This window comes from Callospermophilus lateralis, chromosome 20 (genome assembly GCF_048772815.1).
Source record: "Callospermophilus lateralis isolate mCalLat2 chromosome 20, mCalLat2.hap1, whole genome shotgun sequence".
Taxonomy (NCBI): Eukaryota; Metazoa; Chordata; class Mammalia; order Rodentia; family Sciuridae; genus Callospermophilus; species Callospermophilus lateralis.
Genome location: NC_135324.1, coordinates 12,577,764 through 12,604,736, shown reverse-complemented (window position 1 = coordinate 12,604,736; position 26,973 = coordinate 12,577,764). Strand labels below are relative to the sequence as shown.

The 26,973-nt window shown below is 44.6% G+C and overlaps 1 protein-coding gene and 1 non-coding gene across 7 annotated transcripts in view; both read left to right on the top strand.

Annotated features, from left to right (window-relative positions):
• The window catches only part of LOC143385570 (contactin-4), a 271,910-nt gene that overhangs the window by 72,032 nt on the left and 172,905 nt on the right, over positions 1-26,973 (top strand). The gene's annotated exons all lie outside the window — the stretch shown is intronic.
• Positions 12,918-12,991, top strand: Trnar-ucu (transfer RNA arginine (anticodon UCU)). The gene has a single exon. It is a non-coding gene; the product is annotated as a tRNA-Arg (tRNA).

The window sequence follows — 26,973 nt, the reverse complement described above, 5'->3', positions numbered from 1 at the left end:
GTTTCTGTCGATGAATTCGGAGATGATGTCATGGCATAGATTTTCACCATTCGACGTTGAGGCCAACACGGAAAGGAATAGAAATCACGCCGGCTGTCTTGGGCGCTCCTTTCTGTGAGAAACAGAGTTTCTAGAATGTTCTAGAATGTTCCGTCTGTGTTCTGCCAATTCCAGGGTCCCTGAGCACCAGGGAAGCCTGGCCTTTTGTGGAAGCTCTTATTAAATAGGGATAGAACTGAACTCCTAGGAGATTCTTCTTTCCAGTGTTTTTCATCAGGGAAATTCTTACACACTGTCCATCAGGGGAAGTTTTGATCCCATACCTGGTGTTTAATATGTCACCAAGATCCTGGTGACTCAAAAGGTGGGTCCCTGGGCCAGCAGCACCAGTCTCATTTGGGAATTGGTTAAAAAGAGAATCTCAGACTCCATCCAGGGCCCAGAATCAAAACTTGCCTGTAATAAGTGCTCCCAAGGGGTGTTAAGGTTTTGATGTAAGGCACCTCCCCAAAGCTCCTGCAGAAATATTCAGAGGTGAGATGATCAGGCTGTGAGGGCTGGAACTAACCTGTCCACCCTAGTTTGAATGACCTGGTGGTAACTGTGGGCTGGTGGGGCATGACGGGAGGAGGTGAGCCACTGGGGATTGTCCTGGAAGGGTGCATCTCCGCCCCCTCTCTGCTTCCTGACCCTGCCGTGAGCTCTGAGCACCTCTTTTCTGCCACACCCTTCCACCATGATGTTCTGCCTCCCCTTGGGTCCCGAGCAATGAAGTCCGCCATCTATGGACCGAGACCCCAATCAACTTTTCCTCCTCTAACTTGTCCGTGTAAGGTATTCTGGTCACAGTGACACAGATCCCTCCAAACCGTCCATCCAAGGAGATTTTTTTTTTTTTTATCCATACCTTTCTTTATACGTCACCAAGATCTTGGCTACTCAAACTCTGGGTCCATGGACCAGCAAGCAGCACCAGTCTCACCTGGCCAACTGGTTCGAGAGACAGACTCTCTGACTCCACCCAGGGCCCACAGAATCAGAACTTGCTCCTGGTAAGATCTCCCAGGGATCATATGTTGGGGGAAGCCCTGAGCTATGGAGCTGTGTCTGTGGCTCCGACCCAAGCAGAAGCACCTAGAATCCTTTGACTTCACGTCTTTGGTTGTACCCATGGGAAATCAACAAGGAAGAGATGGCCAGATTGCCTCGGGTATTTCCTATTTAGAAATAGCCTGTGTATTTGGCCAGCTCTTACTCTATTGTTAATGGTTTAAGAGTGACTTTTTTTTTTGAGGCTTTATCTTGAACTGCAAGGTGCTATCCTTTGGATTCTAATTATCATTGACGTCTAGTTACTGAGCCCACCCCGCATCTCAGGGCCCCCTTGGATATTGACGTCCACCTAGCTGGTGATTTGAAGAAGTTTCCTACAGGAAGCAGCCCCTGTACTTCCGACATACTCCCTCCATTCATTGAAACTTACACAGTCCCCTCAGTGTGGTGTAGGCCTCCTCCTTCCTGGATCTTGGCTCCCAGAATAGCTCTCAGGTGCTCACACTGTATTCAGATAGCTGAAGGAAGCTCCCTGTTTGTCCTGTAGATAAAAAAGACATGATAAAGGTAGCAGCAATCTGCACCATTAAAATGTCCAAACATCCTTGTCTTCGTCAGACTTGGTGGGATCGTTTTCATCAGCTTGAGCTCACATCGAAGTTACATCAGAAAACGATTCGTCTCTGATAATCAATCGTTGATTCTTGGTTTACCTTCGCCTAACAGCTCTCGGGGAGGCAGATGCTTCTCACATATATCTTTTCAGGGATTCCTATGGAATTTCTGTCTATCAAGATAAACTGGTCATGCTCTGACACCGTGGCTGTATAAAAAATGCGGACTTAGCTATTTTTCTGAAATTTAAAAGTTGCTCTTGAATGTGCTCAAAATGACGATCGAGGTCAACTCTATCAATAGTCTTCTCACAGTCTAAGCCCTGCGAGATTTTTTTTTTTTAACATCTGGATTCTCTGTTTAATATGTACAAATATGGGCCCGGACTTCATTTCATCTCTTGAGGAAAAAAAAAAAAAGTATAACGTGACCCATGACCTTAGGAGGAGTCAAGATTAATATATATATAATATTAATATGAATTTGTGTTGAGTAGCCAGGTTTTTTTCCAAATTGACTAGGGAATAGTATCTTCTACTTATCTTACATGACATTTTAAGCACAATGTGAGATATTAAAAGTGGCTGTGAAGTTGGCCTTTGACTTAATTGTCACGAGAGGCTGCAGGAAGAGCTGGCCCTCCTAGGGCTGCGTTTTGATCTTTCTCTGCTCATAATGGAACCCTGCTTGCGGGGGCCTCTGGGAATGAGGAGGACCCAATATCCTACTTTCCTTGTCGCATTCATTGCCTGTGGGGAGATAGGGGAAGGTGCCTAAGTGGATCCCAGTCTTAAAAAGACTTAAGTGACAATGGATAAATAATGGTGTCAGGATCGCGAGTCTGTGTGGATGGGCCCCCGCTGATGTAGCCAAGCCCCTTTCACGTGACTTCCCAGAGAGATGGGAAATCATTTTAAAGCCATAGGTGCCCAGTAAGTTAAGGCCAGCCTCCTTGGAGATCAGCGACTCAGAAGAGCCTCTTTCATCATGGAAGCAAAATGTGGGCTTTGGCCAGGTGTGATGGCGCACGCCTATAATCCCCGCAGCTCAGGAGGCTGAGGCAGGAGGATCGCGAGTTCAGAGCCAGCCTCCGCAATGATGAGGTGCTAAGCAACTCAGTGAGACGCTGTCTCTAAATAAAATACAAAATAGGGCTGGGGATGTGGGTCAGGGGTCGAGTGCCCCTGGGTTCAATCCCCACTACCAAAAAAAAAAATGGGCTTTGGGATGTGGACATGCAACCCCAGGAGATGATGTTTGAAATGTGTGTCTGGGTGGCACTGAACTACTGCGGCTGGACCATTCCTCAAGAATGTTGGGGATCGTCTGGCTCCTTTGAAGCTACAGTCTATAAGGTAGTTCCTATGGAGGACATGGTCCTACTTCTCAGCCAGGAAACTTTATCTCTTCCCCTTAAATAGATATCACTCTCAATTCCATAAGAAAAAGGCTAACATTTAGTTAGAGATAGGTCAAGCACCCTCAAACAGCATCTTAATTTTTTAAAAAATAAATGGGGACTTAATACTCTTAAATCTTGTTTGCTGCCCCTTGACAACTCTACTATGTTCCTTTGAAAGATGAACTTGGACTCATCAGAATGGAATCCACAATTCCCCCCCTTCATCTGTCTTCCCACCTTGTCCATCAGAGGAGGCTCCAAGACATTAGAGATGGATCAGCCTAGAAGAACAGGTCACAGGGAATGCTCTCCTGCATTTATCTAGCCTCCTCTTCTACCCACTGAATAGAAAAAAAAGAGAGACACATTGATCAGCGGTACTTTTTATATATTAGCTGACCCAAGGGCTGGTGGAGAGTTGCATATTTTAGGGGGACGGGCTATGGGGAGTATCTGTCCTAAACACCAGGCACAGGATGCCTTTCCCTCAGCCGTGGGATCCATTAGCTCAAAAGAAGTCCGCAAAAGAAGCCAGAAGGAGGAATTGGGGACAGTCACCTGCTTCCCTGCTACAGCCTGAGACGGGAGGTGAATATTCCTGATGTCACTTACCTCGTTAAGTGCCTTCTGCGCAGCCACAGACACGGTCTTCGCCTGTGAACTGACCTGTCGACTCGTTTTAAACTTGAACGTTTCATGACTGTACTTCTGACTGCCTCCATGTCAATGGCTGTAGGAAAAAAAAACACGAGATTGGCTAAGTAACAAACATTCCCTGTTCACCGAATAATTCTGCACCTTCTGGTGAGCCTCCAGTTTCTTAGATTAACACCAAAGAGGATTGCTGGTCGTCTTTAAAAAAAAAAAAAAAAAAAAAAAGTTCCCCCAAAGTAATAGCTGTCTACTTCCTATCTTAAGTCTTCTTTTATTTCTACCCCAAGAGGTGTTTAAGCTGTTGTTGAAACTATAGCAAGTCTAGAAATAGACTCGCCCACTTAATAAACGGGAGTTAATGTGATATGATTCATTCCGTTGCCTAAAAGGATCATTTAATTTTTTAAAAATGACTGGTAAATGTGAAGGAATTATTTTTTTCTACCTCTTCTTTCCTTTCTTTGCTTTTGTGCAAAGGTTTCCATGTAACAACTCTAATTAGTTAATGATGGCCCCCAATTTCTCCATTTCTCTCTATACTTATTTTCATAATAGACACAATGTGTTCTGTGGATTTGTAGATTTTTTTAAAAAAATTCTTTTTTAAGTAGTAGTTGGACACAATATTTTATTTGTTTACTTTTATGTGGTGCTGAGGATCAAACCCAGTGCCTCACATGGGCCAGGCAAGTGCTCTGCCTCTGAGCCACAACCCCAGGCCCTGGATATATAGATTTTAATCCAAGTGAGGAACGTCTCTATTTTCTTTTCAAACATCCCTACCCCTTGAAAATAAAAAAATAATAATAATTAATTTTTAAAAAAGATGATCTCCAGGTCTGATCTGTAGAATTAAAGGCTGAATGATCAGGGAAAGTCAGAGGCAAGCACATTAGTACCAAAAGGAATTAGCAACCAGGCGCAGTGGTGCACGCCTGTCACCCAGCAGCTTGGGAGGCTGAGGCAGGAGGATTGCAAGTTCTAAGCCAGCCTCAGAAAAAGCGAGGTACTAAGCAACTCAGTGAGACCCTGTCTCTACATAAAATACAAAGTCGGGCTGGGGATGGGGCTCAGTGGTGGAGTGCCCCTGAGTTCCATCCCTAGTACCCCCCACCAATAAAAAGGAATTGGCATTTGGAAAGTGGGACCGGGTTCATACCCCTGAATGATCAAGCCACTGCGATCCTGCACAGGCTGAACCACAGGCAGAGCTCTCTTCCGGGGGCCTCTGGCCTAAAAAGCACTGAGGGACAGTCTCGTGTGGGAACACAGGCGCTCGCTGGGACGTGAAGGGTTTGGAGATGTGAGAAGCACATGAGGCACCCACCGGAGTGCTCCTGGGGAGGTACCAGTCGGAACAGAACAAATGATCAACCCTGCTCTCTCAGCAGCATGAAGCCGGCTGAGCTTTTATAAATAATCCAGGGGACAGTCACCGCGGGATACGTGGAGCCATTCTTGTTTTGATGCTTGCTGGAAATAGACTCCAGGATGCTCATCCTGGCGGCTAAGAAAAGAAATGAGCAGTTCCAGCAGCGTTTCCCGCAGCGACTCAGATGTTTGGTCAGGTCCGTGCATCGTGACACTGCGTGGACCTAGGCAGGACGGCCATGCGGGGCTCTCACAGTGAGGACATGAGGCTGTCCTGGAAGTTGAGAGAGACTCTGGTGAGGTGCTCAGAGGAGGCATGGGTACTGTGGTCAGGGATCCGGATCCCGTGTCTCTTAGCCACAAATAAGAAGTTGAGCTTTTTTTTAATATATATATATACATCTATTTTTAACTTTCTGAGTTTGGTTTTCAGCTATTTGGGAATAGAATCATGGAAGTGGACCAAGTTCAAGAACAGAGGAAGCTGTCTCTGTGGGCACGCTAAGTCCCCTCTCAGACACAGAGAAGATGGCAGCATCTTGTCTACGGGATAGGGGTCAAATCCTTTGATTCTGTACAATATTGATTCATACGATATTGTATGAATATTGGTTCAAAAGAAAAATGATTGAACCCGCCAGGCATGCTGGGTGCCTGTCATTCCAGCAGCTCGGGAGGCTGAGGCAGGAGGATCGCGAGTTCAAAGCCAGCCTCAGCAAAAGCAAGGCACAAAGCAACTCTGTGAGACCCTGTCTCTAAATAAAATACAATATAGGGCTAAGGATGTGGCTCAGTGGTAGTGCCCCTGAGTTCAATCTCCAGTGCCAAAAAAGAAAAAAAATACAAAGTTCAATTTAAGTGGCTCTGTATTTATCAAGGACAAACAGTGTAGGTGAGACACTTACTGGATCAGTCAAGCAGATTTGAGTTCACCATGTTCGCTGATGACTTGGACATTTGAAGAATAATTACAAAACTCCAAATGAAGTGGTTGAGTTTAACAGAGAGATGAACTTAGCCTGTGTTATGGACTAAAAGAAATGTTGAGTCTAATTCAGAGGCGGATCAGAGCCTGTTCAGATCTTGGGGACATAATGGTTGCTTAAAAAAAAAAAAATGAATTGCCATTCTATGCAGAACCCAGAAAGATCTTGCCTTCTCTGGCGGTAATACACCCCATTTTTTTTCTCACATCCGCTAGCTGCAGATTAACACATTATCACAATCTTCACCATCAAAATTAACCCCTGGAGAGGAGGGGTGTTATAAGAACGCTCCACAGGAATTCATAAGTCCGCATGGCAGGCTCCGCTGGAGCCATCGTTAGAGCTGATTATGTGGCATTTCAGAGCTTGCCAAAGGCCGGCTCCGTTGTGAAATCACTTGGAATTTGCACACTTTCTTATTCTTTCAAACCAACCCGTACTCTAGGGAGCACCTTGGAGAGGCCGAGTTGCTTAGGTTCTGGGTGTTCAAAGCTGGCTTCTGGTCATTTCACACAAAGCGAGCTTGCCTTTTGGAAAGACAAACGGGGCTTGAAAGCAACACCAAGTCGCTGATTTGCATAGCCCATTTCTTCCTTCTGTAGTTTCTGCCTGCTGAAAAATGAGGCGGGTCCGAAGCACCTCTGAAATCAGCAGCTCGCTATGAAGGACATTCGTGCCCTTTCTCTGGGGGTCTTGCCGCCTTGCAAAGTTATTCTCTCTATCTGCTCTCCCTCTCTCTCTCTCTCATGCCAAAATTTCTATCTGCAAGGCAGCACCCCTTCTAAATGTGGAGCTTTATTTTAGTTTGCTTTCATTCTGACGAGTTCTAGTGAAATATAGAAATTTGAATTTCATGGGCGAGGAAAATAAGTGGCTTCTTTTCTTTTTTTTTTTTTTTTTGGATAGCAGAGATTGATCCCAGGAGTGCTTAACCACTGAGCCACATCCCTAACCCCTTTTTATTTTTATTTTATTTTTTTTATTTAGAGACAGGGTCTCGCTGAGTTGCTGAGGCTGACCTTGAATTCTCCTGCCTTAGCCTCCCGAGCCACTGGGATTACAGGGTTGCAACACCCGTGCCCGGCAAATAGATTGTTTTTAAGAAGTAAAAAGAAGTGACTTTGGCAGAACTGATGAGATACTAAACCTGGTAGTAGATGCAGCAGATTCAGGATCAATAGGGTCCTCCCATCTTGTGGCCTCTAGATCTGGGTGGAATAGGAGGGCAATGAGACAACCACACTGAGATAGGTGCTCTAGGTTATGGGGTGAGGGGGAGAGAGGGAGGGGAGTCAGAGAAGGGTCCCTTGGGGAAGTATTTGTGGATTGGTGGGGGTCAGATGGATGTAGGACAGATGAGGCTTAACAGGAAACAGGTTTATTGGCTGTGGCCAGTCCAGAGTATGGTTCGTGTCAAAATTTCGTCCTTTGAACAATGAGTCTAGGAATTCTTTGAACTTTCTACCCGATGGGAGGGTAGGAGGAGGGGCTTGGAGATTTACATTTTTGCAAGAACCTACATAAAAGTATTTCGTTGTTTTTGTTTTTACTTTGAAAAAAACAGAGTGGGCTCGCTCGCTCTCTCTCTCTCTCTCTCTCTCTCTCTCTCTCTCTCATTAGTCAGAGGTTTTACCACAAAAGCAAAAGTAAGCATCATGAACTTCGTGGCCAAACTTAGATTCTACAAGACAGAGCCTCAGGAAATAGGAAGTCTAACCACCTTTGAGCTCTTTTGTAGAAACCTTTCGGTGACATTCTGTTAATAATTATGGTGAGGTCTCTGGAGAAACTTAGTTGAGATTCTTTGGTGGAGGGGGATGCGCCCCTACAAGATCCGAAGGATTTAGGGGTAGAAGGGAAAGACGATATGACTGGCAAAGCAACACTACATGAGTCTAGAGCGGGCAGTTGGTCCAACGAGGTTGACCTCACACCTTCAGTGTGGACACAGAGGAGAGCCACAGTGGTCACAGAAGTATTGGAACGTTCTATCTTGGATGTCATTACTCTAAGTACATACAGGAAGACACGAATGGTGTGACTCTACATCGTGTACAACCAGAGACGTGAAAAATTGTGCTGTGCATGTGTCATATGAACTGGAATGCATTCTGCTGTCATAGATAACGAATTCGAAATGAAATGCATTTATGTAAAAGAAAGAAAGAAAGTTCTATCTTGGCTCCTCCAAATCTTAGGACATTGGTCATCGCCCAACACCAATAATTTGGAAACAGAGAATAGCCATGAAATCGCCTCAGACTTGAAGATCGAAGGTGGGGATTCTGGAGCCCCATGCAGCGTGTTGGGAGAAATGAAGGGATGCGTCCCTTTGGGGGGGTTGGTGACCCCAAGACCTGGGTGGAATCACAAACCATGTTCATAAAGAGTAAAACAGGAAACCTCCATCATGGGGTCTTGGAAGATTCCCAGTGATGAAAGGTACAGGAAGGAGGGAGAAATGTCAGAAGAAGCAAAACGAAACAGAACCAGAAAAATAAGATTTTGCCTCTGAAAGGGATTCTATCAGAAAGTAGGAAAATTCAAGGAGGCAACTCTTACGGTTTTTTTCAGTCGAGTAGAAGAAACCGTGGATTCCATGAGACAAACGTGATCGTGGAAGAAGCTGCCTCCAATACAGACGGAGGTTTGCAGGGAGTTGGAAAGGTTAGAAATGAAGGAATTAAAATCTGCAAAGCAGAATCCGTGAAAAGGCAAATGAGCGTCGTAGAAAATGAAATTACTAGGAAGCATGACCAGCTAGATAAGGCTCTGTAAAGAAGGCAGAATGGAAGTAATCAAGATCAGCAAGCTGCGTAAACATGGCAATTAGGGAGAAGATTTCCAACGTGCATGCCATCTCTGTGATTCATAAAGGTCCACACCCTGTCCTGTCATTAATACCATGGTACTCCGATCCGTTGCAGCTCATTGAGTTTTGAATAGTAACAGCATATTGTGCTGCTTCCTCTTTCAGAGAAAACAAAATGTGATTATAACCCTCCTTTTAATAATTTGAGAAAATAAGGATGTAGGTAGGAAAAAAAATAACGTGAGGCAGTAGCTCACTTTCAAAAGTTTCTAACACATGCTGGATAGTACACATCAGGAAATATTGTAAGTGCTTTGACAGGTATTAACTCATTTAGTCCTTAGAACCACCTTAGAATATAGATGCTATATCTGCCATATAAATGAGAAAAGAAAAAAAAAGGTATTCAAACAAATATGATGTTTCTTAGCAACTAAGAAAATCATTTTAGAATATGTATAGAAAACAGGGTAAACTTTCAAAAGTACAGAATCTCGATAGAAACCAAAGAAAGAGTATGTGTTAAAATCCTACCCATATTTCAGGTTAAAAATATAAAAACCAAAAACTGAAATAAAAAGTGAATATTTTTTACGTAATGAAAAGTTAAAAAAAAATAAAATAAAATGTCCTTGCTAAATGATAGCCAGCCCCATACTTAGTAGAGGGCCTATAGATGAATAAGTAGGAAACACTGTTCATGGTAATTGAAGCTAGATGATGATACCTGAGATCTCATTGTACCAAGATTGCTTCTTTGGTTATTTGAATAGATGTCAGATGTTATTTAAATATATTTTGATTTCCAACATTCCTTTTTTTTTTTGGTACCAGAGATTGAACCCAGGGGCATTAGGCCACTGACCCACCACCTCAGCCCTATTTTGTATTTTATTTAGAGGCAGGGTCTCACTGAGCTGCTTAGGGCCTCGCCATTGCTGAGGCTGGTTTTGAACTCTCAATCCTCCTGCCTCAGCCTCCTGAGCTGCTGGGATCACACTCATGTATGCCCCCACACCCAGCTGATTTCCAACATTCCTTAATAATGATTTTAAGGTTTTTAATTTACTTTAGGGCATACTTTTTATAAATTAATATTTGGGGCTAACATGCAAATTCCTATACCAAAAAAAAAATGTTTTAAAAGAATATGATTGAATTTAGTGATCTCCCATGAGGGCAGATTTTACATGGTTTTCCAAAAGAAAAAGAAAAAGAAAACATCTTATTGCAGCCTATGGAGGAAGGAGCTATTTCTGCTGTCTAGAAATTTCCACAATGCTTGAACACATGGGTCTCCTGAAAATCGGATAGCTCTTCTTTTACTTTATTTTTTGTTTTATTTTTTTTCCATTTCAAAATCCGCTCCAAATGCTCAAGCTGAAATAGATGTCCTTGCTCCCTGGCCTTGAGAGATGGGTATCGCTGGAAGTGCCAGGGGTTGGCAGGAATCCGCTTTGCTTCTGCCTGGGGCTCTGCTGACTCTCGGGTGGCAGGCCCTTGCCGTGTTACGGGGGCAAATGTGCAGTGATGTGCATGAAGTCTGCTCTCAGCAAGGCTCAGACGACTTGACTTAACTTTCTGCAGGAATTTTTTTTTTAAAAAAAGACAGAAACACCCCAGCTCCCGGATGGCACCGTAGCCTGGTTAAGAGAATGGCTCCAGGGGATCGCAGGATGCCAGGCGGACCCGCCGCTCACTTTCGGGTTCGAAAACTTTAAATTCAAGTTGACGTTGCTTCTCTTTTCATTTCCATACTTATCTCAACTGGGGAAGCTGGGTGTTGGCCACGGGAAAGAAAAAAAAAAAAAAACAGTGAAATACAATATAGAGAAGATGGGAGAAATCTGTACTCCCACCCAGGCCTGCCATTGCTACTGTGAGAAGTCTGCCACGTTCTCCTGGATAGCAGATACCATACCCAACTTGCTCCATGCTGGTAGGTAGACCTGTTCCTTTTCCTTTCAACAAAATCCAATGTATCCAGCAACAGTTTTTAACAGGAAAAAAAAGATATATGCAATAAACATAGGTGATCTTGTCGTGAACTGGCATTCCAGATGATAGCTCATCAAACAGAAAAATGAGAAACTATATCCCATCTCTGTAGGATATGGCAAAGTGCATAAATGCATTCTGCTGTCATGTTTGACTGATTAAAACAAATCTAAGAATTTTTTAAAATAAGTGAATATATTTAAAAAAAAAAAAAAAGAATTAAGATCAAGTGTGGATTTAATGCAGAGGGTCAGGACTAAGCAGGCTAGAGGGAAGCAGAGAATGTCCTTCCGTCAGTTTTCTAATCGTGAACACCTTCCTTCAGGAAACTACCTAGAAACCCCTCCACCGTTAAGTATCCCACGTGACCTCTCCAGTTTGAATATCAGAGTCGATTCATTAAAGCTTACGATCCATAACGCTTTCCTGTGGTTCTGTCATATTTTCAAAATGACAATGAATGACCCCATTAGGATAGAACCAGGTAAAGCTGGGTGCAGTGGCGCAGGCCTGAAATCCCAGCAGCTCAGGAGGCTGAGGCAGGGGGATCACAAGTTCAAAGCCAGCCTCAGCATCAGCGAGGCCCTAAGCAAGTCAGTGAGACCCTGTCTCTAAATAAAATACAAAATAGGGCTGGGGAGGTGGCTCAGTGGTTGAGTGTCCCTGAGTTCAATCCCCAGTACCCACCCACCCCACCCCACCCCACCCCCCCCCAAAAAAAATAGAACCAGGTAAGTCTCCAGTTAATCCTCCCTGATCCTGGCTTTAAAAACTTTCCACTGTGCACCAATGTCTTTCATCTAAGCAGTAAGTGAAAGGGTCCTCCTGATCATCCGTTTTCCTGGAGTCCCCGATACTCCGATTCCAGCCGAAGCAGAAAAACACTGCAGAACAAATGAATTGAAAAATAAAAATAAGAAAGTAATAAAGTTAAAAGAGTTTCTGTCGACAGACAGCAAGAATAGATTTGCCTTTCAGACCCTGGATGCCTTTGGAAAAAAAAAAAAAATTCGGGACTATTCTGGGGGTTGACCCGGGGATGTGTCATGGATGCAGGGCTCTTATAAGCTGTTACCTCTTCATCACCCAGGAGCCCAGATCTTGGAGCAGACTAACGATCCCCTGCTGACTCTCTGCTCTGCTTGCAGTGATGCCTTGCACACATCTGTCAGCCCCCTCCCACGGGGACCCTATGAAGTTGCCTGACATCCCCACCTTAACCACATGATGACTCTCCCCCATTATATTGGACCGTCCCCACTGCGGTCAGCTCCGAATTTGCTCCCCAACACCAACTGCTTCTCCTCTGATGTGCCACTAGGCCTGTCATCGGAGAAACAGCCGAGAAAAGGCATCCGGCATCTGTAACTCACAGGGGGTCCGTGAAAATTAAGGCAGGTAGATTGTCCTCTCAAAAGAGAAGTTCCTGGAAATAACTAAGGAATGAGTGTCCTGCTAATGGCCTCCTCCCCCTCCCTGGGCGATTTTTTAAAACAAACACACACACACACACACACACACACACACACACACACTCTGATACGCACATCCTAAATTTTTATTTAAGAGATGCATTGGTCATGGTTAGGCTGAATTCTTGGAGAAAGAGCACAATTATTTTGAAAAACGCTGATTCTTTCTGAATCTGCAGATGATGTGTCCTAAGATGTGACAGCTAACTATGGGTGAAGATGGGTTTTCCAATTCATGCTTTCAAAAATGCTCAGGAGTAGATGGAAACTAATTTTTAAGATTCAGGCTGAAAGTCGGTCCATGTATTTTTAGACACGGGTAAAAACAAGAGATGGGTTACGGGGAGGCCGGGAAGAAAGATGGGAAGACCCCTGGGGCTGATCAGCTTGTTTTTACTTTGATACAGAAGGAGAGAGGGAGAGGGAGAGGGTGGGAGGGAGGAAGAGAGAGAGGAAGAAGAAAAAGGGGGGGAGGAGGAGGAGGAGGACGAAGGGGAAGGGGAGAAGGAGAAAGGAGGGAAGAAAAGAGAAAGAAATGAGAGCCACCAGGGGCTGGGGGTGTGGCTCAGTTGGTAGGGTGCTGGCCTTCTGTGCCCAAGGCCCTGGGTTCAATCCCCAGCACCACACAAGAAAAAAAAAAATGGAGGTGATCAAGTCAGGAATAGGTGGACCTTGTAGGTGAGTGGTTTTTTCTTTTAATCTCCAGAGCTCATAAATACTGGAAAATTCATTGTTCCTCTGGGCAGATCACCTGTGAATTTCCTATAGAAATGACTTCCCCTGTTGACAACATAGAATAGGGCTCCAAAAGTTTCAGAGACCACGCCACCCACCAAACCAAAGTTCAGGCAGATAGGGGACAGCAGAGGATCAAGAAGAATGTGGAGGACCAGCGAGCACATGTGTCATCAAAAAAGGGGGCGGCACGTGGTGACCCCAGGGTACCCAGGGGGGTGTTCTTAGCTCAATTCCGCAGTCTGACTGACGTAGTTACAGTGTTCACACTTGGCACCTGACTGACCAAAGGACCAGGAAGTCCATGTCAGTGGTATCCTTGATGGGATCCCCTGGAGAAGTTTCATCAGTAGTGCAGGGACACTTTGGCTTTTGGAAAAACAAAATGTGTCATCTCAGGAGCAATGAATTCAAGCTCCCGACACCAAGTGCAGAGACTCCTGATTTATTTACATGGCGCCTATCTTAAATAGGAGCCAAGATCTCTTGGGACATTTCAGTCGGTGTAGACAACTTCCAACGTCCCCACAAGAGACCCTCCCACCCCCACCCCCCACACACAGCCAAATGAATCAAGCCCTTGGTGCGGCGGCCATCACACCTTGACGACGTTGCTCACTTCCAAGGTGGCGGTTCGCCTCACCCGTTTCCAGGCTACGGAGGCAGAAATTTGCATTGGCCCGTAGAGAAGGAGTAAGGATTTTACAAGTTCATCCACAGCTGTCACGAGTAAGCCTATATCTTTCTATTGAAGTTTTAAAGCTCCAAATTTTTGAGCATGCACAGGAGAGTATTGGACCGGAAGACAGAAGACCTGGGTTCTAGAATTCTAGACGTTAGCAGAGTGACCTCCCTCTATGAAGGCCTTGCATGAGGTCACCCAGAGGCTGGTCCTGTGACTCTCGTACTCTCTACTGACGGCTAAGGAAGTCTTCCTAGGGATAGACGCGCTCTGTGCCTAGCAGCCTGCTTCAAATCTCCTTTGGCTTTTCTCCTGGTCTACATTGTATTACCATGGGAAACCAAAGAGAGATTAAAAAAGAAAAAAAAAAACAGTCTGGGACTTTCAAAATCATAGATGATGGATGCACACCACCTCATCACGGTATCAGATTTCTGAACAAAGAGACTAAGAGGGATGATGCTAACTTTTGCAGAATCTAAGCCAGTGTGTTTGTCTTGGTTACCATTGCCCAGAGTAGTTAAGTCAAAAAGGTTATTTTGGGGTGCCTTTCGACGCTGAATTCAGTTTTGCAGAATACTGATACATTCATACATGCCCTAGAGATTTCAATGACTAGTTGCTACAGTAGTAGTTGAAGCCGCTTCTTATTGTGACGTCATTATACACTACCCTCACTCAGGTATCTTTATTTTTCCAATCCTGCCATCAACCCCTTAAAATCTAATATAGTTCAGCCCTCATTTATACATGCAAGAAAATCAGGGTTATTATTTTTTTTTTTTTTTAGTATTCCTGCTATTATTTCATTTGCAATGTTATAAAGATCTGGTCGATGATTCCTTCTGTAAGTCAGCAATGAAGAATGAGTTTATCAATTTTCATTCTGGCTCCAAAGTCAGATCTATATTTGGCCAGTGCTCTAAGGCTATGACTATTTCTTCGAGGCTTTTGGAGAAATCTTAATTTTTTTTATGGGTCAGAGTCTCCTTGCTATGTGCTAAAAAAAAAAATGTGCAGTCCCTAAGAAATAGAAGGAACTATATGTTAAAAGTGCCTTGCAGATATTGGAACTGCGTCTTACTCGTGGTGACCATAGGCATTAGTAAGAATGTCATTTTTCCTACGTTGACCACACTTCACCAAGGAAATGTCCCACAGATGATCTGGTGCTAGGAACAGGATCTAATCTTTGACACAGCAGCAAGAGCCTGATGGGAGGTGTTGAATACCAGCTCTTAAAGACTCGCTGGTGCCTACTGAAATATATAATTTTAAAAAAGGAAGAGCTTTCCTTATTCAACTAAAACAATTTTTTAAAAAAATGCAGAAACTAACTCACCCCATCTTTTTTCTTCTTCCAAGAACACCTTCGAGAACATATTGAGCCTTTATCCAGCATTTAAAACATTTCTGCTGAGCGTTGGTGAAGTCGTCTTAAGGAATATGTCCTTAGAGAGTAGTAGAAAGCCAGTAGGTGTTGAGTCTATAGTTTGGGAAATAACATTCTCTTGAAAGGTGTGAGAAACGGGCCGTATTGGGGCAGGGATTTATGAGGAGAAACCAGGAGAGTGGATGTTGGAATCATCCAAGTAAGAGACGTTGGTGCCTTTGTCTTAAGTAGTGGTGGTAGTAATTGGTATTCGGTGCTTCTTCCCCAGAATCCAAATCAAAAGAATCTTTCTGGGGCCCTGTTTCAGGTCACCCTCACCTACTTGTAGACTCCATCCCCCTCACCCAGCCAAAGCATTTCCTATAACCACTTGTTTTTCTGTTCCCTGTTCCTTTTCCAATCCCTTGTTCTCAGAGGAGCTAGAACAATCCTTTTAAACCCAAGTCCGCTCATGATTCTCTCTTGCTGAACACCCTTGAAAAGACTTTCAGGGAAACATCTAAAAATCCTTCCCCTGGCCAACAGTCTCTATGAACTGTCTCATTCCCCCCGTCACATTCTGTCCTAGCCACCTGCTGTCACTGAAAGACACTAAACCGTCTCTGCCCACGGTGGGTCTTCCTCTAAGACACCCTGTCCCCACACCCCGTGGCTGGCAGCCTTCTTTCATTTCCCATCTCTGCTCACTCTCTCCTCTCGCCTGCTATTTCTAAAACAGCACCTGTCATTCTCCAACTCTTTTGTGGTCTTTGTTTTCTTGAGAGCATTTAGCGCCACAGGACAGAATTCTCCTTTTGAAAAACATTTTAATTTGTTACACGTGACAGCCGAATGCATCACAATGCACGGCACACATACGGAGCCCCGTTTTTCCCACCTCTGGCTGTGCACAGAGTCGAGTCACATCCTGCGTGTCTTCACGCATGTACTTGGGGTCATGATTCCTTCCTGAGAATTGTGTCTATGAGCCGACTAATGAATACATGGTTGAACGTTAAGATATTCTATATTAAAGTCACCACGGATATCATTTGGCAGAAGAACTCAGAAACAGAATGAATGTGGAATATACCTCCCAGACATGCAGGGGCTGCTTCCTGAGCTTTAGGATTGTGTGTTTATTCTGCTACTCAACTGAGGGTGCATTTGTGGGAAAGGCTGAAATGCACTGTTTTACACGGACTGGGCCATTGTGTATACTGTGTGACTGAGGGAAACCTAAAGGACTGTTTTCTTCCTCTTGTCTGTCTGTTCTTGATCTGCCATTACACCTGCAAAGTCTCACCATGGGTCTCCCCTAATGAAACCAACTCCCATTAGCAGTTAACTAGCAGTGCCTCCCTGGGAAGCCTGGGCATGGTCTTCCATTGAAATTCCAGGGTCTGATGAACAAGATTCTGCTGAGAATAAAGAAAAGGCAGTGGCTTTAAAAGAACTATAGGGTCTCTCTCTCCACCCACTTCCCCTTAATGAACATTCTGGATAAACAGAGGAGCTCCCTTCCTTCTGGAACACACATGACGGCTGCGGTGGCAGGTGAAGCTTCCTGACTGGCTGGATGCTCTAAGTAGGTCTGGAGCCCTCCACTCCTCACTATTGAGCTATGCTGCCAAGAACCGGGTGCTTTTATTCCACAGCCTGTTTATGTCAGGTGTAGGTATAAATATAGACTTCAGATATCATGATAAACTACAGAAATACAAGCCCAGAAGGGAAGGATTGTCATTTCCTTAGGAAACTTGTGAAATCCTTTGGAGAAGATTCAAGAAAAGTTAATGAGAAAGGAAGGAAGGGAGGGGAGGGGAGGAGAGGAGGGGAGGGAGGAGCAAAAGAAGGAAGTGAGGGAGGGTGGGAGGAGGGGAGGGAGGAGCAAAAGAAGGAAGTGAGGGAGGGTGGGAGGAGGGGAGGGAGGAGCAAAGGAAGGAAGTGAGGAAGGGTGGGAGGGAGGAGCAAAGGAAGGAAGTGAGGGAGAGTGGGAGAGGAAAGGGAGGAGCAAAGGAAGGGAGTGAGGGAGGGTGGGAGGAGAGGAGGGAGGAGCAAAGGAAGGAAGTGAGGGAGGGTGGGAGGGGGGAGCAAAGGAAGGAAGTGAGGGAGGGTGGGAGAGGAAAGGGAGGAGGGGAGGGAGGGGTGGGAGGAGGTGAGGGAGGGGAGGGAGGAGTAAAGAAAGTGAGGGTGAGAGGAAGGGAGGGAGGAGCAAAGGAAAGAAGTGAAGGAGGGTGGGAGGGAGGAGCAAAGGAAGGAAGTGAGGGAGGGTGGGAGGAGGGGGAGGGAAGGGGGACAAAAGAAAAAAGTGAGGGAGGGAGGGAGGGGGAAAAGAAGGAAGTGAGGGAGAGTGGGTGAGGAAAGGAAGAAAGGGAGGAAGGAAGGAAGGGAGGATGACGGAGGGGGAGGAAAGGAAGGAAGTGAGATGGAGGGGGAAAGGAAGGAAGTGAGGGAGGAAGGGGAAGAAAGGAAGGAAGTGAGGGAGGGGGAGAGGAGGGAGGGGCAAACAGAGGAAGTGAGGAAGGGTGGGGGAGGAAAGGAAGGAAGTGAGGGAGAGAGGGAAGGAGGGAGGGGCAAAGCAAGGAAGTGAGGGAGAGTGAGAGGTGGGGAGGGAGGAGTGAAGAAAGGAAAGGAGGGAGGGAAGAATGCAGAAGGAGGGAGGGCAGGGAGAGAGTGGAGGAAGGCAGGGAAGGAGGAAGGGATGGGGAGGGAGTGTGAGAGGAAGGGAGATTCGTGGGCAAGACAGACGCAGAGTCTATTTCTAAACAGAACAGTTATACCTCAGACCCTGGCATGACCCTGCCTCCTCTCTGTACAAGTCATTTTCTAGCAGGAGTTGAGCTGTGAACGAGAGTCGGCGGTGCGTGGGAAATATAATGAAGGCAGTTTCTGTGAAAGTAACACCCAGCCAATAGTCAGATGAGAAAACAGATTAATGCTAAGGGACACAGTGGCCTTACAGCCAAACGCTGAGGAACAATAAATTTAATTGTCTAAGTCATAAGTGATTTTATGAATGAAGTAACATAAATGCACCATGTACAAATAAGTCAGATCTATCACTGATAATAAGTGGGTTTAGTTCCATCCAATGGTGAAGATGTAAACATGACTTTTTTTTAATGACTTCTCACTGGTACCATCTTTTTCAATTGACCCATCAACTCCAGGTACAAAACAATGTGGGGTAAGAGGCCTTTCGGTTGTTGATGGTGGACACAGTGACTTTATTCTACTTATTTATTTTTATGTGGTGCTGAGCATCGAACCCAGTGCCTCCCGTGTGCCAGGCGAGTGCTCTGCCACTGAGCCACACCCCAGCCCTATAAGAGACTTTTTTATATTATTTGAAAATCAGCTTTCGAAGGTAGGACCTGTGGTGCCAGACAGGCTTGTTGATAAAAGTCAGGGAGGTGAAGTGCTCAGAATGATCTGAGAAAAAAGTACAATCGCTATCCATGCTGCACCCACGTGAGTGAGGCTGACGACAAAAAAGTGTCTCACAGCCACGCTGATTTCAGAACCAAGATCTGCCTTTGAGGGTCTCATGCTCTGAGCTCTGATGCAGTTCACACCTCTTCCCATCTCTTCTCCACGCTGAGATCTCTTATAACATGGCTTCTTCAGAATAAATCTCAACCGACTGCTGAGCTAACAATGCATGGTGTCTCAGTCGCCATGATATTATGATAGTGGAATTTTCTTTCTTGTCTTTTTTTTTGTCTCCAGTAATCAACTCTGGTTCCTTAATGGGGAGTATGTTCCTTAATTAAATAAATTTGGGACATGCTCTTGGAGATTTACAATGCTAAGATTTAGAGAAACTCATCTGCACCAATTTTTTTTAATCCCATGATCTCCCAAACAAGGTCCACCTGGCGTTACCAGGTAATGCGTCTTTACCTTCAGTCGAACTACAGCCCAGGATGCTTTGCAGATGCCACTTTGGAGACTGTAAGCTGATGACCCTTCTCAAGTTTGTCCTGGCTTTTTTTTTAGGTAGAGACAGCTGGTCGACCACAGATCTCTGGTCTGAATCTTTTCATTTGTATCTTTGCTTTTCTCAGCTCTGGGACATACTCACAAGTTAAAAAACAAATGATACCAAGAAAAAAAAAATAGGCCGCTTTCTTGTGTTGGCTAAACTAGTGACCTGGGCACCCATCCCCATAGAGTTCAGAAATGGGAACGTGCAGTCTTCCCGAAGCAGAGAGGAAAGTAGGCACCTAGATCCCCCGCCCCTTTTCAGGTCTTGGTTAAGAAGCTTATAAAGCGCACAAAGGTTCAGGCTCCTGCCTTCAGCAGAACAAGTGCACCCAGGGCCAGGCACCAGCAGAGGAGGTCAGCTAATCGGTGTCCACTCAGCAATTTGCGATCTAAAGGGCTGTGGGGAAGGCTCAAATCTTGTTGTCCTTTGTAGCTACCGTTGACACATCAGGTGGCAATTGCTTTGTGCTTTTGAAGCTGCCTGGAAAAGTTCTCTGTGCAGACCTCAGCCCTGCCTGCTGCAGCCACATGCCCTCCTGGACAGGACACTCTGGGCCATCTGTGGCTCACAGCCCTTTGTGTCTGCCCTGTGCAAACTCGTGGGTGATATTTTACATCAGGTCAATGCCGAATGCTGCGCTCAGAGCTCTTACTGAGAAAAACCTTCTCTCCATGATCCCTTCGTCTCCTCCTATCTTCAGAAGAGCTCAGCTCTCCTGTCCCAGGGCGCTTACCACCGTTTTTGACCCTAAAAACTCAGAGAATTCAAGTGACTTGGCCAAGATTGCACGGCAGGGTGTGGCACTGCCCCTACCATCCTAGTCTTAGAGATGACGTGATGCTCAGTTAGAATGAGGCCGGGGGAAATCTGAGTAAGAAGTATCAAAGCAGAAAGTCGGTGATACTGTGAGGCAGGAACAGGACTCCTGGAGGAGAGGGGGACTGATTTTTGTTTTCAACAGAATGAAGAAGGTAGACTTTGAGAACCTACTTTCCAAAGTCGCCACAGAGTTGCCTGATGGATGCTTCTGATGACAGGACACTCTTCAAGACTGTGTCTGTCCTCTAATTGTTCTATCCGTCAGGAGCCATTTATTTCCAGCTGCCGGAGTCTATTTGCAATGGGGTTGGCAAATAATGGGAATGCATTGGCATAAAACTCCCATTCGATGCCACTAGATGTTCGTTCTCAAGGGACGGCGTCAGGACTGGCTCTTGTCTGTTGGCTCTGTGCTCCTGAAGCTGCCTCTCGCTACGTGGTCACCCAGCAGAAAGAGAATGGCCTCACTGCCAGAAATGTTAGCAAGACCTTCCCAATTGTCTTTCGTATGTCAACTTGAGTCCCGTGTCCATCCTTGAACTACGGTGAAGGGAGGACACAGGAGTGGTGCAGGAGAGAGAAAGGCTATTTGGCTGACAGAGGACGTGGGTCTGTTCCTGGGGCCCGCGGGAGATGAGCCCCACTCTGACAGCACCTGAACATGGAGGAGAAATGTTTCCTGGAGCAAACTTGGGATGAGTTCACCAGGTTTGTGCTAGGGGTGGGGGTGGGTACCAAAAAGTGATGCCCGCTTATCATCTTATGATTGAAGTCCTGGGTCCCCATCCCCAAGGACTTATTTCAAGATGGAGGTCATGTCGACCATGAACCTCAGGATTCACCATCCTGGATTCGGGAGCACATTCAGGAAACTTGTCTTACTGTCTTCCTAGGGCCTAGGAGATCACCTGACCCGTAAGAGGCACACGCTATTTGTTGAATGAGTGATCAAAGTGATTGAAGTGTGGGATTACAAAAAAACTTCTGGAGATGAATGATGCTGAAGGTTACCCCAACCGTGTGCATGCATTTAAAGCCATTGAACTATATGCTTAAAAATAGTTGGCATGGTAAATTTTATGTATATTTTGCCTCAATATTTTTTTAAATATTTTTAGATGTCAAAAAAGACAAGTTCTTGGTAGATGTGGGGATCCTCTTGCTTTCCATTTAAGCTTGCCCTGGTCTGTGACTGGACCTGAGAAATTTAGCAGTCACTGATGGGAACATGGAGAAGCCCCGGTCCTCGGAGTGGGACTGGGACCTGCTTCATACAAGATCAATTGATACGAAATGGTTGAGTGACGGAAGTCAGGACAGACTTTAGGAATGCATGTAATGTAAGAAAGCAGTTCAGCCAGGCTCCGTAGCACACGCCTGTAATCCCAGCAGCTCAGGAGGCTGAGGTAGGAGGATGGCGAGTTCAAAGCCAGCCTCATAATAAGTGAGGCGCTAAGCAACTCAGGGAGACCCTGTCTCTAAATACAAAATAGAGCTGTGGTTCTTTTTAGTTGTACGTGACAGCCGAGGGCATTTCGACATACCATACATACGTGGAGTATCACTTCCCATTCTTGTGGTTGGCCGTAGTGTATTCATGTATGATCATAGGAAAGTGACGTCCAATTCATTCCACTGTCTTTCATCACAGACCAGTTTATGGCGCCCCCCCCCCTGAGAAATAGCAGGTTCACAATCGCCTGGCCACGTGGCTTCTCATGAGAAGCCATAAATGCAGAATTTTACATGACATCTTTCTATGTTCTGAACGTGCACCATCATTTTTTTTTAATTAATACATTAGCCTGGGAAATGGAATCATTATTTTGAAGATAGGTCAATCACTTGAAATATCTGTGGAAAATGCCACCGTCTTTCCACTTGTTTTCACTTTCTCCTTGAGAGTGGACTAGTTTCTGTTTGCGCGTTACAGTTCCTGGTGCATGTGCTTACGACAGATATCATCATCCCAGGTTTACCCTTGGAACCACTGAGGTTTGAACCAAGGGCCTTGACTTGCACCTAGATCACGTGAAACAATGCCCTGTACCATATGCCTCCTTTGCCCCGTCCATGTTATTTCCTATTTCATTTATCTAGATAAATTCTTCCCTCCCGTACCTTGGAGCAAACAGTTTCTCAATTCTTGGCAACTTCTTACTAAGTGGGAGGAAAAAACCTCACCACCTATGCACAACTACAGAAATGGGTCTGTATGTTTAGCCGTAATAAATATAATCATTGGGGAATTAATTATATATTTTCTCTCTTGCCGGAGATGGACAGATAGACCCACCCCCACTGCCAAGGGAATATTTTAAGAATGTGTCTAAGGCTGGGGTTGTGGCTCAGTGGTAGAGCGCTTGCCTAGCATGCATGAGGCACTGGGTTCGTCGCCCCCCCCCCCCGCCCCCAGCACCACATGAAAATAAAAACAAATAAAATAAAGGTATTATGTCCATCTACAACTAAAATAAATATTTTTTTTTAAAAAAAGAATGTGTTTAAATCCCCTTGGCATGTTGGAATAATCATCAGTGTTTACAGTTGCCATGGCAACCGGAAATCCTGGCAATCACTTAAGAAAGGAGCCTGGGAGCCGAAGATAAGCTGTGTCAATTATTGAACATCTGTCAAACAGTTAGCCCGCTTAAAGTGACAGACAAAAAGCTTGAAATCCAAGGTTGCTAAAATGTATCTACTGACATTTAGTGAAGAATACCCCTTTTGTGTCTTGTTGCCCCGCTATTAAGGAAGGATAATTAACTTTTCTTTTCATCTGCATAAAGGAAGGATTTCCTGTTGGTATAAGATCTGGTAGCATGTGCGATTTGTTTTTTTTTTTTTTTTTTTTTTTTTGTATTCCATAACAATCTTCATCTATCTCTATGGGATGCTACTGGACAGTTTCTCAGCATGGGTCCACGTGTAGATTATTTAACCTTTTTGCCAAGATTATTTAATTCAGTGTTCCTGACAACACACTGAATTTGGTCAAGTAATATCCATATTGTGAAATTCTACTTTTTTTTTTTTTTTTGGCACTTAACCCCTGAGCCACCTCCCCAGCCCTGTTTTGTATTTTATTTAGAGGCAGGGTCTCACTGAGTTGCTTAGGGCCTCACTTTTGCTGAGGCTGGTTTTTGAACTCGCGATCCTCCTGCCTCAGCCTCCCAAGCCTTTGGGACTAAGGGCATGCACCACCGCACCTGGCTGAGTCCTACATTTTGTAGGAACAGAGAGGAGAGAACCTGTGCTCGCCACCACATACGTCTTCATGCATGGCGGGCTCTCATGTCCCTATCCTAGCCTCCTATCCATTTACACAGAACAGTGGCCTTCTGTTCTTCATACCTGTGACCACACCCACCCTTACTCCCTGTCAACCATCACATACATATCCATTAGGGCTCAAAGCCCCAACAACACAGCACTCTGCCTGGCCAGTACCAATTAGGCAAAGCCCCAGAGTCAAGTCAAAATCTCTCCGCTACTCCTGCCCAGCAATGATTTATCAACTTTGCTTGCTGTTTTATCATTCAGTGCTTCTCAGGGTCCCATTTCCCTGCTTCTGACAAAGGGAAAATGTGGGACAGATTTTATTTTTCTTCCTAAGGTACTTTCCGGCTATCATCTGTAACACAGGACCTCTAAGTACAACTTGACTGCTACATTGCCCCCAAATGGTTAATCACGTGCCACCCTTCAATTCATTATTGCATTCTCTAGTCTCAGGTCTTAGGAAGTGAGAACACAGTAACGGTTAAGTCATGATTTTGGCTACTTTGATTTCTTAGCAAAATGAGCATTACGGAGAGATGATCGGGTTTCATTTTCTGGCCTGGTTTTATTTGATGTTTGGATTTAGTGAGTCGCTTTTCCTCCCTGTTCCTCCTGCTCTTTTTCTTACTATTATCTAGACAGTCGATATTATGACCTCTTCGAGAGGAACCCAATGAAAATAATTTCAGAAAATAAAGTGCTAATGAGAGTTAGGGACCAGTGTGGCTTTATTCATTTTAGATCCTGGCCTATTCTTTTTAATATGAGTAGATGATTTGAAAGTGATCATGAGGATGTCTCTAAATGAATATGCATTTCTTCCAACGATTCCATTCATCATCTCTGCCATGTGGGTGATCATACTAAGCATTGTTTATTGAGTACTACTTTGTTCCAGACCATGTGCTAATTATAAGGAGTACTTTGCCTGTGGAGTTGCCCTTGACCCTTTCAGCCACCCCCATGGAAGTGTTAAGTCCTCTTAAGCCCATTTTGCAGATGAGAAATTAAGTCTTGAGTAAGTTAAGTAACTTTTCGCTTTTGCAGTAGTGGCCAAACAAGATTTCAGGTCCAGGCATATCTTAGCTCCAAATACTAGAGTCCATGGTTGGACGGTTTTAGTCACCTGAAGTAAGGATATTTTTTTAAAACACAAAACAAAACATGATTTTGCTTAGATGTCAAGGAGATATTATTATTTATTATTTTTTTCCACCTGGATTTTTCCTTGAAGCTGACTTTTTTTTTTTTGGTAGCAAAACTTTGTTTTACTGCCTTCTGGAGTTAGAAGGCACCATTTTTGAGACCCAACTGCTATTAAAAAAAAAAAAAAAAGGTGCTAGTTGCAAATTGGGTATCAGTATGTGGGTATTTTTCAAAGGGCATCCCGAGGGGACTAATAAAGAGTGGTAAAACCAGGTGTTTACTAAGTGGGGGAAGGAAGGTATAACGTCTCTTAGGGGAAAAGGAAATGGCATGGGTTTCTATTGGTCGACATAATTTTGGTCACCGGGGCCAAAACCCTATTCCTCTTGGGAAATTTACTGATTTAAAGAGGGAAGAAAAGCAGATTACATGAAGGATGAGAATATTCCTTCCCATTGGCTTCCTGTTTTTTTTTTTAACTTTTTAAAATTTTGTTCTAATTCATTACACATGACAGCAGAATGCATTTCAATTCATCATACACAAATGGAGCACAACTTTTCACTTCTCTGGTTGTACACGATGTAAAGTCGCACCACATGTGTGGTCATACATGTACCTAGGGTCATGACGTCCATCTCATTCCACCATCTTTCCTGAACCCATGCCCCCTCCCCTCCCCTTCACCCCTTTGCCCAATCAAACTTCCTCCATTCTTCCCATGCCCTCCCCACCCAGTATGGATCAGCATCTACTTATCAGAGAGAACATTTGGCCTTTGATTTTGGGGGATTGGCTTACTTTGCTTGGCATAATATTCTCCAGCTCCATCCATTTACCTGCAAATGCCATCATTTCATTCTTCTTTAAAGCTGAGTAAAATCCCATTGTGTATATATGCCACATTTTTTTTTTATCCATTCATCTATTGAAGGGCATCTAGGTTGGTTCTACAGTTTAACTATTGTAAATTGAGCTGCTATGAACATTGATGTGGCTGTGTGCCTATAGTATGCTGATTTTAAGTCCTTTAGGTATAGACCAAGGAGTGGGATATTTGGGTCAAATGGTGGTTCCATTCCAAGTTTTCTAAGGAATCTCCATACTGCTTTCCAGATGGGTTGCACCAATTTGCAGCCCCACCAGCAATGTAAGAGTATGCTTTTCCCCTGCGTCCTCACCAAAGTTGACTTTCTTGAAGAGCTCAGCCAATGTGGACATTCTCTCCCTGTGGGTCGGATCTGAGCCTCGCTAGACTGGGCCATAGGTGCCCTGTGCTCACAGCCTCCGGTCGTGAAATCAGCAGAAGCAGGAGAGGCCCTTGGTACTCCACTTGGATTTCAAACAATCCAATATTGGCTCTCTTAAGCCACAGGCTCCGTAATGGACCAATAACTAACTTGAGAGATGCAGTGATATGAGTGTCCCCACCAGGCCCTATGCCTGGCTTTGGTTGTATGAAGACCCCACTACCCTAAGGAGCAATCTGTAGAAATAGCACCCAGCTGCCTGAGCAGAGTACCTTTCATAGCAAACCACAGAAAGCCAAACTCAGGGATAACTGATCGGGTTTTATCCCTTGCGAATCAGTGAAGAGCTTTTGCTTAAAATTTTCAAATTAAGAAAAAGAAAAAAGAAAGCCTTTTCCTTGGAAAGGACAAGTTTCATATTTTAGAGACCACCTGGCCAAATGCTTTGATTAACTGGTTTTCCTGAAGCATTAACCAACTACAAGGAAGAGGTGGGGAGGTTATAATGAAAGCTGGTATTTCCTTAGCCGATTGGATTGAGGTTTAATTTATGCTGAGAATTTAATTTGTCAGTCTTCTGAATCCTCGTTCCCTTCTTTAATTGAAGAGGCTATATAGAATTGTCTGATAATCTGTTGAAGAGGCCGTGTGTTGGCGACTTGTGTAGGCGTTGATTATATTACTTGAAAGCTTGCTCGGTTAGTCATATAACTGCTCGAAGCCTTGAAGAAGGTAAATAATCATCGTTTAATTGACAATTCCCACTAGTTATTCAAAAACGCCTCATCCTTTCTCAGGATCCATTTTCGTTCCCGGTACTGAGCGATTCTTTCTTTTTCTATCTTCCCAGAAGTTGCTAAAGCTTAAAGGAATCAGACAGATTTTGATTTACACTGTGACAGAAAAACCCACAAATTCAATTCCTTGCGATTTTGTGTAGCCTTTTCTTAGGAAATATTTTCAAAGGCTGCTGATAGAAGTGACATGAACATCTTGGCATTTGGGGACTTCATCTGCTCACAGAGTTCCCTGAAATTGCAAACATCTCCTGAGTGCCAGAAGTGTGTGTGTGTGTGGGGGGGGGTGGTCCTGATTCTACCAGACCCCTTCAGCAAAAGGCCTGGCCCATCAGTCCTGATAACCACCCCCAGGTGACCCTGTCACTGGCTCTTAAGTTGACGATTGTTATTGCAATCGTTTCTAGCATAGATATTTGCCGTGGTTTTAAGAAATGTCAATTTTATTCTCAATCCGAATTTCACTAGTTCTCCTGGGGTCTGGGAATAGTAGCTCACTTCACTGTCTTATATCTCACATGCCCCAATGAAACTCA